Source organism: Anopheles marshallii, assembly GCF_943734725.1.
Source record: "Anopheles marshallii chromosome X unlocalized genomic scaffold, idAnoMarsDA_429_01 X_unloc_222, whole genome shotgun sequence".
Taxonomy (NCBI): domain Eukaryota; kingdom Metazoa; phylum Arthropoda; class Insecta; order Diptera; family Culicidae; genus Anopheles; species Anopheles marshallii.
This window is the reverse complement of record NW_026525805.1, coordinates 6,033-17,500: the sequence shown is the minus strand read 5'-3', so window position 1 is coordinate 17,500 and position 11,468 is coordinate 6,033. Positions and strand designations below refer to the sequence as shown.

At 49.0% G+C, this 11,468-nt stretch overlaps 1 pseudogene; it reads left to right on the top strand.

The window, feature by feature from the left end:
* LOC128717187 (large subunit ribosomal RNA) overlaps window positions 1–3,312 on the top strand; it is a 6,227-nt pseudogene extending 2,915 nt beyond the window's left edge.
* Window positions 3,313–11,468: the final 8,156 nt, after the last annotated feature.

The following is an 11,468-nucleotide window of genomic DNA, read 5'->3' as shown; positions in this document are numbered from 1 at the left end:
GATCGGGTGGAACAAGCGCGGGCCCCAGGTCCGGGTCGTACGCCCACTCCCTCCGGGGGGTGTCAGCGGCGGCTCGCCTGCGGCTGCCCAATGCGCCGTGTTTCTAGTTCAGCGTTCAGCATGTCGCTGGGAGGTGCCACCGGGGCGTGTGTCGTCGTATCATCGACGCGCGTTGTCACCGGTCGCCGACCGCCGCCGTGGCCCGCAAGGGTACAAGCGTGCGTACGTCGGTGTCCGCGTGTTCTTTCGCCGTTCGATCGTTTATGGCGCTCGCTTTCGCTCCCGGTCCCTGGCGCCGCTCGGCTCGAAGACATCTGAACAAACTATTCGGTCCATGTCATGGACAGTGCCAGGTGCGGAGTTTGACTGGGGCGGTACATCTCCAAAACGATAACGGAGGTGTCCAAAGGTCAGCTCAGTGTGGACAGAAACCACACGCTGAGCATAAGGACAAAAGCTGGCTTGATCCCAACGTTCAGTACACTCTGGGACAGCGAAAGCTTGGCCTTACGATCCTTTTGGTGTTAATGAGTTTTTAGCAAGAGGTGTCAGAAAAGTTACCACAGGGATAACTGGCTTTTTTTTTTTTTTTTTTAAAGAGTGTCACAGTTTATTGAATCAATCATACGATTAATAAACGCAACGTCCCCCCCGGCAGCCGTTACCCGCGAGGGATGGACTGCCGGGGGCCCTACTGCCTATATAGGCTTAATCGCCTTGTTTGGCCTTAGCGGCCATTTGAAGAATCCTCTGCCCTTACTTAGCTTATTTCTAGTGGGCGATCGCGCCTCTTTTGTGCCTTAACGGCCTTCGTCCTTGTTATTCCCATTAGTCTAATGGGCGTTCGCGCCTCTTTTCGCCTTAGCGGCCTTTGTTTTCATTGCCCATCTTCATCCTCCTCTTCGAATGCATCTACCCCGAAGAGGGCCCACAAGTACGTTCTACAGTCCACTGCCTCCTCATTCTGCAGTCTTCGCCGCGCGCGGAAGCGTCTCACGTTGTTCCTGACTGTTCGATGACGCTCCTCCCGCTCCTGTAACTCCTCCGTCGTCAGCAGTCGCCCGTCGGGGTGGGTTGGTGGTATTTCCCCCCTCGCAGCTCTTCGCTCAATGGTCAACTGTCTACGAGCCTCATTACGCCTTTCATTACGTAAGGCCACCAGCTCCTCGTGTGCGGTGTCCAGACTTTGCGCGGCCCTCTGCATGTCGTCGTGCGCGCTCGTGGCCCGCTCGATATACCACTCCTGTTGGAGTGTGGTGGTGATGATGCGAGCGGCCTCGCAGACTTTGCTCCATCGTGCTCGGCTGGTAAGCATGAACGCCACAAGATTGTCAGGCGTCACAGCCGCTTCGTCGTCCTCACCGAGTAATTCATGCCGGACGTCCGCGAACCTCGGACAGTCGAAGAAGGCATGCTCGGCCGTCTCCGGGACTCCCGGGCACCTGGTACAGTCGGCGGATGGTGCAAGATGTTTCACGCACAAGTACTCATGGAAAAACCCATGGCCGGAGAGGATCTGAGCGAGGTGGAATGTCATCTCCCCGTGTTGCCGGTTCTTCCATGCCGCCAAGTCTGGGATGGTCCGGTGCGCCCATCGGGTGTAGCGGCTTTCCGATTCTAGCTGGTCCCACTGACGCTGCCACTCGTCAATTGTCCTCGTCCGCTCCTCGATGCGCAGTTCGCGTAGACTTGCTCCCGTCGTCCGATGCCGCTGGTAGCAGCGAGCGTCTTCCGTCACCTGCAGCACGATGGGGATGACGCTGGCAAGGACCGTTGCCACCTCATGGCGCACTGTAATGAAGGTGCGAGCTACTGGCCGTGCGTACAGTCCTTGCACACGGTTCAGCTGTCTGCAACACTCCCGGAGCCGGACTGCCTCGTGCCAAATTGGCGCGGCGTAGCGGAGGGTGGAGTCCACCACCGATGCAAGCAGCCGCCGCTTCGCACTCTTTGGCCCACCATGATTTCGGAGCAGCCGGGAAATCCCCTGCGCCACACGGAGCGCTTTCGTCGTGGCCTGCTCTACGTGTGGCCTCCACGACAGGTGGTCCTCGATGACAACTCCTAAATATTTCAAGGTGCGGGTCGGCAGTTTCTCTACGCCATTGATACTCACCGGGACTCGGGTGTTGTCTCGTCTCATCGTAGACACAATGACCAGCTCGGTCTTGGCCGGAGCAAGCTCCAGGTGGTGTTGCGCCATCCACGAGCTGATCATTGCTACCGCCGTCTCCGCCAGTCCCGTCGCTGCCTCCGGCGTCGTCCCGCTCGCCAGCACCACGACGTCATCCGCAAAGCCGATCACTTCGGCGCCCTCAGGCAGCACCAGCCGAAGCACGCCGTCGTACATCGCGTTCCACAGGGTCGGGCCCAGGATTGAGCCCTGTGGAACGCCCGCCGTGACCGTACGACGCACTGGCCCCTCGCTGGTCTCGTACACCAGCCTCCTCTCAGAAAAGTAGCTGCGCAATATTTTCTGGAGGGCTGCAGGGACCATCAGCTTCTGCAGGGCAACCGCGATCGCCTTCCAGCTGGCAGAGTTAAAGGCGTTCCTGACGTCCAGTGCTGCCACCACCAGACATCGAGGATCCCGCTGGTTGGTGCGGTGAAACGTCCTCGCGTGTTGTCCTCGCTCGATCACCCGCTCGATGGACAGGGATAACTGGCTTGTGGCCGCCAAGCGTTCATAGCGACGTGGCTTATTGATCCTTCGATGTCGGCTCTTCCTATCATTGTGAAGCAAAATTCACCAAGCGTAGGATTGTTCACCCTTTCAAGGGAACGTGAGCTGGGTTTAGACCGTCGTGAGACAGGTTAGTTTTACCCTACTGGTGTGTGCTGTATGCTGCTATCTTAACGGAATTCCTGTGCAGTACGAGAGGAACCACAGGTACGGACCACTGGCTCAATACTAGTTCGACCGGACTTTGGTATGACGCTACGTCCGCTGGATTATGCCTGAACGCCTCTAAGGTCGTATCCAATCCGAGCTGATAGCGCATCATAAACCCATTAGGTGATCGGAAGCTAGCGGGCTTAACAACCCTCTGAGATCCGTCGGTGCTGCCCCGTGCACACTGCCGTCTCATCCCCGCTATAGCACTAGACTGAGCCGCAACGGGCGGGTGCACGCTGCACGTGGAAGTACCTTATCACAGGGAACCCTGGTGGCTGTGCTCCCGTCGACCGTGGATACAACTAGTTTCGACACCTTCGACCGCCCGCAAACGACGGGACTACAGGCTGGGAGCTGCGAGTTGTAGAGATGCGTTCGCATCGATCCTCTCAGGCGACCCATGCTTGGTGGTGAAGTGGTTAGTTCGTGGAGTATAGGCTTGCTGCACTCGACAAGAGTGCTGCTTGCAAGGCTGTGGTGGTACGTATGGTAGTTGATGAGCATAGGCTTGCTGCACTCGACAAGAGTGCTGCTTGCAAGCCTATGGTGGTACGTGTACGGTAGTTGATGTGAGCATAGGCTTGCTGCACTCGACAAGAGTGCTGCTTGCAAGCCTATGGGTGGTGTGGTGTGTGGTGCATGATTAGCCTTTCAAGGAAGATGTGTCCTTGGGGCTAATCGGTTATTTTTATAAGTCCGGGAAACCTTTCTCGTCGGGATTCTTATCCTAAGCAACCACGAAAGCTTCCAAGAGTTGAAACATTGCCTATCAAGTAGGCCGTACCAGCCCATAGCAAACCAACCAAGATAATCTAACAGGCCAAGATTGGTTGGAGACTTCAAAATGTTGCTAAGTCCATGGCCACCATAAGCCATTTCTATCAAGAAGGCCATGGACAGTGCTTAGCAACCACGAAAGCTTCCAAGAGTTGAAACATTGCCTATCAAGTAGGCCGTACCAGCCCATAGCAACCCAACCAAGATACTCTAACAGGCCAAGATTGGTTGGAGAATTCAAAATTTTGCTAAGTCCATGGCCACCATAAGCCATTTCTATCAAGAAGGCCATGGACAGTGCTTAGCAACCACGAAAGCTTCCAAGAGTTGAAACATTGCCTATCAAGTAGGCCGTAGCAGCCCATAGCAACCCAACCAAGATACTCTAACAGGCCAAGATTGGTTGGAGAATTCAAAATTTTGCTAAGTCCATGGCCACGATAAGCCATTTCTATCAAGAAGGCCACGAACAGTGCTTAGCAACCACGAAAGCTTCCAAGAGTTGAAACATTGCCTATCAAGTAGGCCGTACCAGCCCATAGCAACCCAACCAAGATACTCTAACAGGCCAAGATTGGTTGGAGATTTCAAAATTTGGCTAAGTCCATGGCCACCATAAGCCATTTCTATCAAGAAGGCCACGAACAGTGCTTAGCAACCACGAAAGCTTCCAAGAGTTGAAACATTGCCTATCAAGTAGGCCGTAGCAGCCCATAGCAACCCAACCAAGATACTCTAACAGGCCAAGATTGGTTGGAGACTTCAAAATGTTGCTAAGTCCATGGCCACCATAAGCCATTTCTATCAAGAAGGCCATGGACAGTGCTTAGCAACCACGAAAGCTTCCAAGAGTTGAAACATTGCCTATCAAGTAGGCCGTACCAGCCCATAGCAACCCAACCAAGATACTCTAACAGGCCAAGATTGGTTGGAGAATTCAAAATTTTGCTAAGTCCATGGCCACGATAAGCCATTTCTACCAAGAAGGCCACGAACTGTGCTTAGCAACCACGAAAGCTTCCAAGAGTTGAAACATTGCCTATCAAGTAGGCCGTACCAGCCCATAGCAACCCAACCAAGATACTCTAACAGGCCAAGATTGGTTGGAGAATTCAAAATTTGGCTAAGTCCATGGCCACCATAAGCCATTTCTATCAAGAAGGCCACGAACAGTGCTTAGCAACCACGAAAGCTTCCAAGAGTTGAAACATTGCCTATCAAGTAGGCCGTACCAGCCCATAGCAACCCAACCAAGATACTCTAACAGGCCAAGATTGGTTGGAGAATTCAAAATTTGGCTAAGTCCATGGCCACCATAAGCCATTTCTATCAAGAAGGCCACGAACAGTGCTTAGCAACCACGAAAGCTTCCAAGAGTTGAAACATTGCCTATCAAGTAGGCCGTACCAGCCCATAGCAACCCAACCAAGATACTCTAACAGGCCAAGATTGGTTGGAGAATTCAAAATTTTGCTAAGTCCATGGCCACCATAAGCCATTTCTACCAAGAAGGCCATGGACAGTGCTTAGCAACCACGAAAGCTTCCAAGAGTTGAAACATTGCCTATCAAGTAGGCCGTACCAGCCCATAGCAACCCAACCAAGATACTCTAACAGGCCAAGATTGGTTGGAGACTTCAAAATTTTGCTAAGTCCATGGCCACCATAAGCCATTTCTATCAAGAAGGCCACGAACAGTGCTTAGCAACCACGAAAGCTTCCAAGAGTTGAAACATTGCCTATCAAGTAGGCCGTAGCAGCCCATAGCAACCCAACCAAGATACTCTAACAGGCCAAGATTGGTTGGAGATTTCAAAATTTGGCTAAGTCCATGGCCACCATAAGCCATTTCTATCTAGAAGGCCATGGACAGTGCTTAGCAACCACGAAAGCTTCCAAGAGTTGAAACATTGCCTATCAAGTAGGCCGTACCAGCCCATAGCAAACCAACCAAGATAATCTAACAGGCCAAGATTGGTTGGAGACTTCAAAATTTTGCTAAGTCCATGGCCACCATAAGCCATTTCTATCAAGAAGGCCATGGACAGTGCTTAGCAACCACGAAAGCTTCCAAGAGTTGAAACATTGCCTATCAAGTAGGCCGTACCAGCCCATAGCAACCCAACCAAGATACTCTAACAGGCCAAGATTGGTTGGAGACTTCAAAATGTTGCTAAGTCCATGGCCACCATAAGCCATTTCTATCAAGAAGGCCATGGACAGTGCTTAGCAACCACGAAAGGTTCCAAGAGTTGAAACATTGCCTATCAAGTAGGCCGTACCAGCCCATAGCAACCCAACCAAGATACTCTAACAGGCCAAGATTGGTTGGAGACTTCAAAATGTTGCTAAGTCCATGGCCACCATAAGCCATTTCTATCAAGAAGGCCATGGACAGTGCTTAGCAACCACGAAAGCTTCCAAGAGTTGAAACATTGCCTATCAAGTAGGCCGTACCAGCCCATAGCAACCCAACCAAGATACTCTAACAGGCCAAGATTGGTTGGAGAATTCAAAATTTTGCTAAGTCCATGGCCACGATAAGCCATTTCTACCAAGAAGGCCACGAACTGTGCTTAGCAACCACGAAAGCTTCCAAGAGTTGAAACATTGCCTATCAAGTAGGCCGTACCAGCCCATAGCAACCCAACCAAGATACTCTAACAGGCCAAGATTGGTTGGAGAATTCAAAATTTGGCTAAGTCCATGGCCACCATAAGCCATTTCTATCAAGAAGGCCACGAACAGTGCTTAGCAACCACGAAAGCTTCCAAGAGTTGAAACATTGCCTATCAAGTAGGCCGTACCAGCCCATAGCAACCCAACCAAGATACTCTAACAGGCCAAGATTGGTTGGAGAATTCAAAATTTGGCTAAGTCCATGGCCACCATAAGCCATTTCTATCAAGAAGGCCACGAACAGTGCTTAGCAACCACGAAAGCTTCCAAGAGTTGAAACATTGCCTATCAAGTAGGCCGTACCAGCCCATAGCAACCCAACCAAGATACTCTAACAGGCCAAGATTGGTTGGAGAATTCAAAATTTTGCTAAGTCCATGGCCACCATAAGCCATTTCTACCAAGAAGGCCATGGACAGTGCTTAGCAACCACGAAAGCTTCCAAGAGTTGAAACATTGCCTATCAAGTAGGCCGTACCAGCCCATAGCAACCCAACCAAGATACTCTAACAGGCCAAGATTGGTTGGAGACTTCAAAATTTTGCTAAGTCCATGGCCACCATAAGCCATTTCTATCAAGAAGGCCACGAACAGTGCTTAGCAACCACGAAAGCTTCCAAGAGTTGAAACATTGCCTATCAAGTAGGCCGTACCAGCCCATAGCAACCCAACCAAGATACTCTAACAGGCCAAGATTGGTTGGAGAATTCAAAATTTGGCTAAGTCCATGGCCACCATAAGCCATTTCTATCAAGAAGGCCACGAACAGTGCTTAGCAACCACGAAAGCTTCCAAGAGTTGAAACATTGCCTATCAAGTAGGCCGTAGCAGCCCATAGCAACCCAACCAAGATACTCTAACAGGCCAAGATTGGTTGGAGATTTCAAAATTTGGCTAAGTCCATGGCCACCATAAGCCATTTCTATCTAGAAGGCCATGGACAGTGCTTAGCAACCACGAAAGCTTCCAAGAGTTGAAACATTGCCTATCAAGTAGGCCGTACCAGCCCATAGCAACCCAACCAAGATACTCTAACAGGCCAAGATTGGTTGGAGAATTCAAAATTTTGCTAAGTCCATGGCCACGATAAGCCATTTCTACCAAGAAGGCCACGAACTGTGCTTAGCAACCACGAAAGCTTCCAAGAGTTGAAACATTGCCTATCAAGTAGGCCGTAGCAGCCCATAGCAACCCAACCAAGATAATCTAACAGGCCAAGATTGGTTGGAGATTTCAAAATTTTGCTAAGTCCATGGCCACGATAAGCCATTTCTACCAAGAAGGCCACGAACAGTGCTTAGCAACCACGAAAGCTTCCAAGAGTTGAAACATTGCCTATCAAGTAGGCCGTAGCAGCCCATAGCAACCCAACCAAGATACTCTAACAGGCCAAGATTGGTTGGAGAATTCAAAATTTGGCTAAGTCCATGGCCACCATAAGCCATTTCTATCAAGAAGGCCATGGACAGTGCTTAGCAACCACGAAAGCTTCCAAGAGTTGAAACATTGCCTATCAAGTAGGCCGTACCAGCCCATAGCAACCCAACCAAGATACTCTAACAGGCCAAGATTGGTTGGAGAATTCAAAATTTTGCTAAGTCCATGGCCACCATAAGCCATTTCTACCAAGAAGGCCACGAACAGTGCTTAGCAACCACGAAAGCTTCCAAGAGTTGAAACATTGCCTATCAAGTAGGCCGTAGCAGCCCATAGCAACCCAACCAAGATACTCTAACAGGCCAAGATTGGTTGGAGAATTCAAAATTTGGCTAAGTCCATGGCCACCATAAGCCATTTCTATCAAGAAGGCCATGGACAGTGCTTAGCAACCACGAAAGCTTCCAAGAGTTGAAACATTGCCTATCAAGTAGGCCGTAGCAGCCCATAGCAACCCAACCAAGATACTCTAACAGGCCAAGATTGGTTGGAGACTTCAAAATTTGGCTAAGTCCATGGCCACGATAAGCCATTTCTATCAAGAAGGCCATGGACAGTGCTTAGCAACCACGAAAGCTTCCAAGAGTTGAAACATTGCCTATCAAGTAGGCCGTAGCAGCCCATAGCAACCCAACCAAGATACTCTAACAGGCCAAGATTGGTTGGAGAATTCAAAATTTGGCTAAGTCCATGGCCACCATAAGCCATTTCAATCAAGAAGGCCATGGACAGTGCTTAGCAACCACGAAAGCTTCCAAGAGTTGAAACATTGCCTATCAAGTAGGCCGTACCAGCCCATAGCAAACCAACCAAGATACTCTAACAGGCCAAGATTGGATCTCAAAATGTTGCTAAGTCCATGGCCACCATAAGCCATTTCTATCAAGAAGGCCATGGACAGTTCTAAACAACCACGAAAGCTTCCAAGAGTTGAAACATTGCCTATCAAGTAGGCCGTAGCAGCCCATAGCAACCCAACCAAGATAATCTAACAGGCCAAGATTGGTTGGAGATTTCAAAATTTGGCTAAGTCCAGATTTTTCTACCCTTCGGGAAAACAACCCTAGTTCACCAAGTTGAACGCGAAAAACTGTCCATAGGATACGCACAAAACGTTTATTGAGTTGGTCACCATATGTGGAAATTATGGTGAAAATAAGCCAAGTTCCGGAGTTTTTAACTCACACGAAACCACGAAAAACTTTCATTAGGAAAACTTGGTTGGAGCACCCTACTGCAGAACACACCGACATGGACGAAAGGGTCGATTGGCTAAGAGAAAAAATTTTTGCGGGACCACTCAAAACATCATAGTTAGACCTAGCAAATGATGAAAAGTGAAACCCGCGATCGATTGGAGAAACCTTATTTTACACTGAAAAATTCCACATAAGCAAAATTTGTATGGAGCACCCTACTGCAGAGCACACCGACAGGGCCGGGAAGGAAGGCCCGGTCCAAGAAAAAATTTTTGCGGGACCACTCAAAACATCATAGTTAGACCTAGCAAATGATGAAAAGTGAAACCCGCGATCGATTGGAGAAACCTTATTTTACACTGAAAAATTCCACATAAGGAAAATTTGTATGGAGCACCCTACTGCAGAGCACACCGACAGGGCCGGGAAGGAAGGCCCGGTCCAAGAAAAAATTTTTGCGGGACCACTCAAAACATCATAGTTAGACCTAGCAAATGATGAAAAGTGAAACCCGCGATCGATTGGAGAAACCTTATTTTACACTGAAAAATTCCACATAAGGAAAATTTGTATGGAGCACCCTACTGCAGAGCACACCGACAGGGCCGGGAAGGAAGGCCCGGTCCAAGAAAAAATTTTTGCGGGACCACTCAAAACATCATAGTTAGACCTAGCAAATGATGAAAAGTGAAACCCGCGATCGATTGGAGAAACCTTATTTTACACTGAAAAATTCCACATAAGCAAAATTTGTATGGAGCACCCTACTGCAGAGCACACCGACAGGGCCGGGAAGGAAGGCCCGGTCCAAGAAAAAATTTTTGCGGGACCACTCAAAACATCATAGTTAGACCTAGCAAATGATGAAAAGTGAAACCCGCGATCGATTGGAGAAACCTTATTTTACACTGAAAAATTCCACATAAGGAAAATTTGTATGGAGCACCCTACTGCAGAGCACACCGACAGGGCCGGGAAGGAAGGCCCGGTCCAAGAAAAAATTTTTGCGGGACCACTCAAAACATCATAGTTAGACCTAGCAAATGATGAAAAGTGAAACCCGCGATCGATTGGAGAAACCTTATTTTACACTGAAAAATTCCACATAAGCAAAATTTGTATGGAGCACCCTACTGCAGAGCACACCGACAGGGCCGGGAAGGAAGGCCCGGTCCAAGAAAAAATTTTTGCGGGACCACTCAAAACATCATAGTTAGACCTAGCAAATGATGAAAAGTGAAACCCGCGATCGATTGGAGAAACCTTATTTTACACTGAAAAATTCCACATAAGGAAAATTTGTATGGAGCACCCTACTGCAGAGCACACCGACAGGGCCGGGAAGGAAGGCCCGGTCCAAGAAAAAATTTTTGCGGGACCACTCAAAACATCATAGTTAGACCTAGCAAATGATGAAAAGTGAAACCCGCGATCGATTGGAGAAACCTTATTTTACACTGAAAAATTCCACATAAGCAAAATTTGTATGGAGCACCCTACTGCAGAACACACCGACAGGGCCGGGAAGGAAGGCCCGGTCCAAGAAAAAATTTTTGCGGGACCACTCAAAACATCATAGTTAGACCTAGCAAATGATGAAAAGTGAAACCCGCGATCGATTGGAGAAACCTTATTTTACACTGAAAAATTCCACATAAGGAAAATTTGTATGGAGCACCCTACTGCAGAGCACACCGACAGGGCCGGGAAGGAAGGCCCGGTCCAAGAAAAAATTTTTGCGGGACCACTCAAAACATCATAGTTAGACCTAGCAAATGATGAAAAGTGAAACCCGCGATCGATTGGAGAAACCTTATTTTACACTGAAAAATTCCACATAAGGAAAATTTGTATGGAGCACCCTACTGCAGAGCACACCGACAGGGCCGGGAAGGAAGGCCCGGTCCAAGAAAAAATTTTTGCGGGACCACTCAAAACATCATAGTTAGACCTAGCAAATGATGAAAAGTGAAACCCGCGATCGATTGGAGAAACCTTATTTTACACTGAAAAATTCCACATAAGGAAAATTTGTATGGAGCACCCTACTGCAGAGCACACCGACAGGGCCGGGAAGGAAGGCCCGGTCCAAGAAAAAATTTTTGCGGGACCACTCAAAACATCATAGTTAGACCTAGCAAATGATGAAAAGTGAAACCCGCGATCGATTGGAGAAACCTTATTTTACACTGAAAAATTCCACATAAGGAAAATATGTATGGAGCACCCTACTGCAGAGCACACCGACAGGGCCGGGAAGGAAGGCCCGGTCCAAGAAAAAATTTTTGCGGGACCACTCAAAACATCATAGTTAGACCTAGCAAATGATGAAAAGTGAAACCCGCGATCGATTGGAGAAACCTTATTTTACACTGAAAAATTCCACATAAGGAAAATTTGTATGGAGCACCCTACTGCAGAACACACCGACAGGGCCGGGAAGGAAGGCCCGGTCCAAGAAAAAATTTTTGCGGGACCAC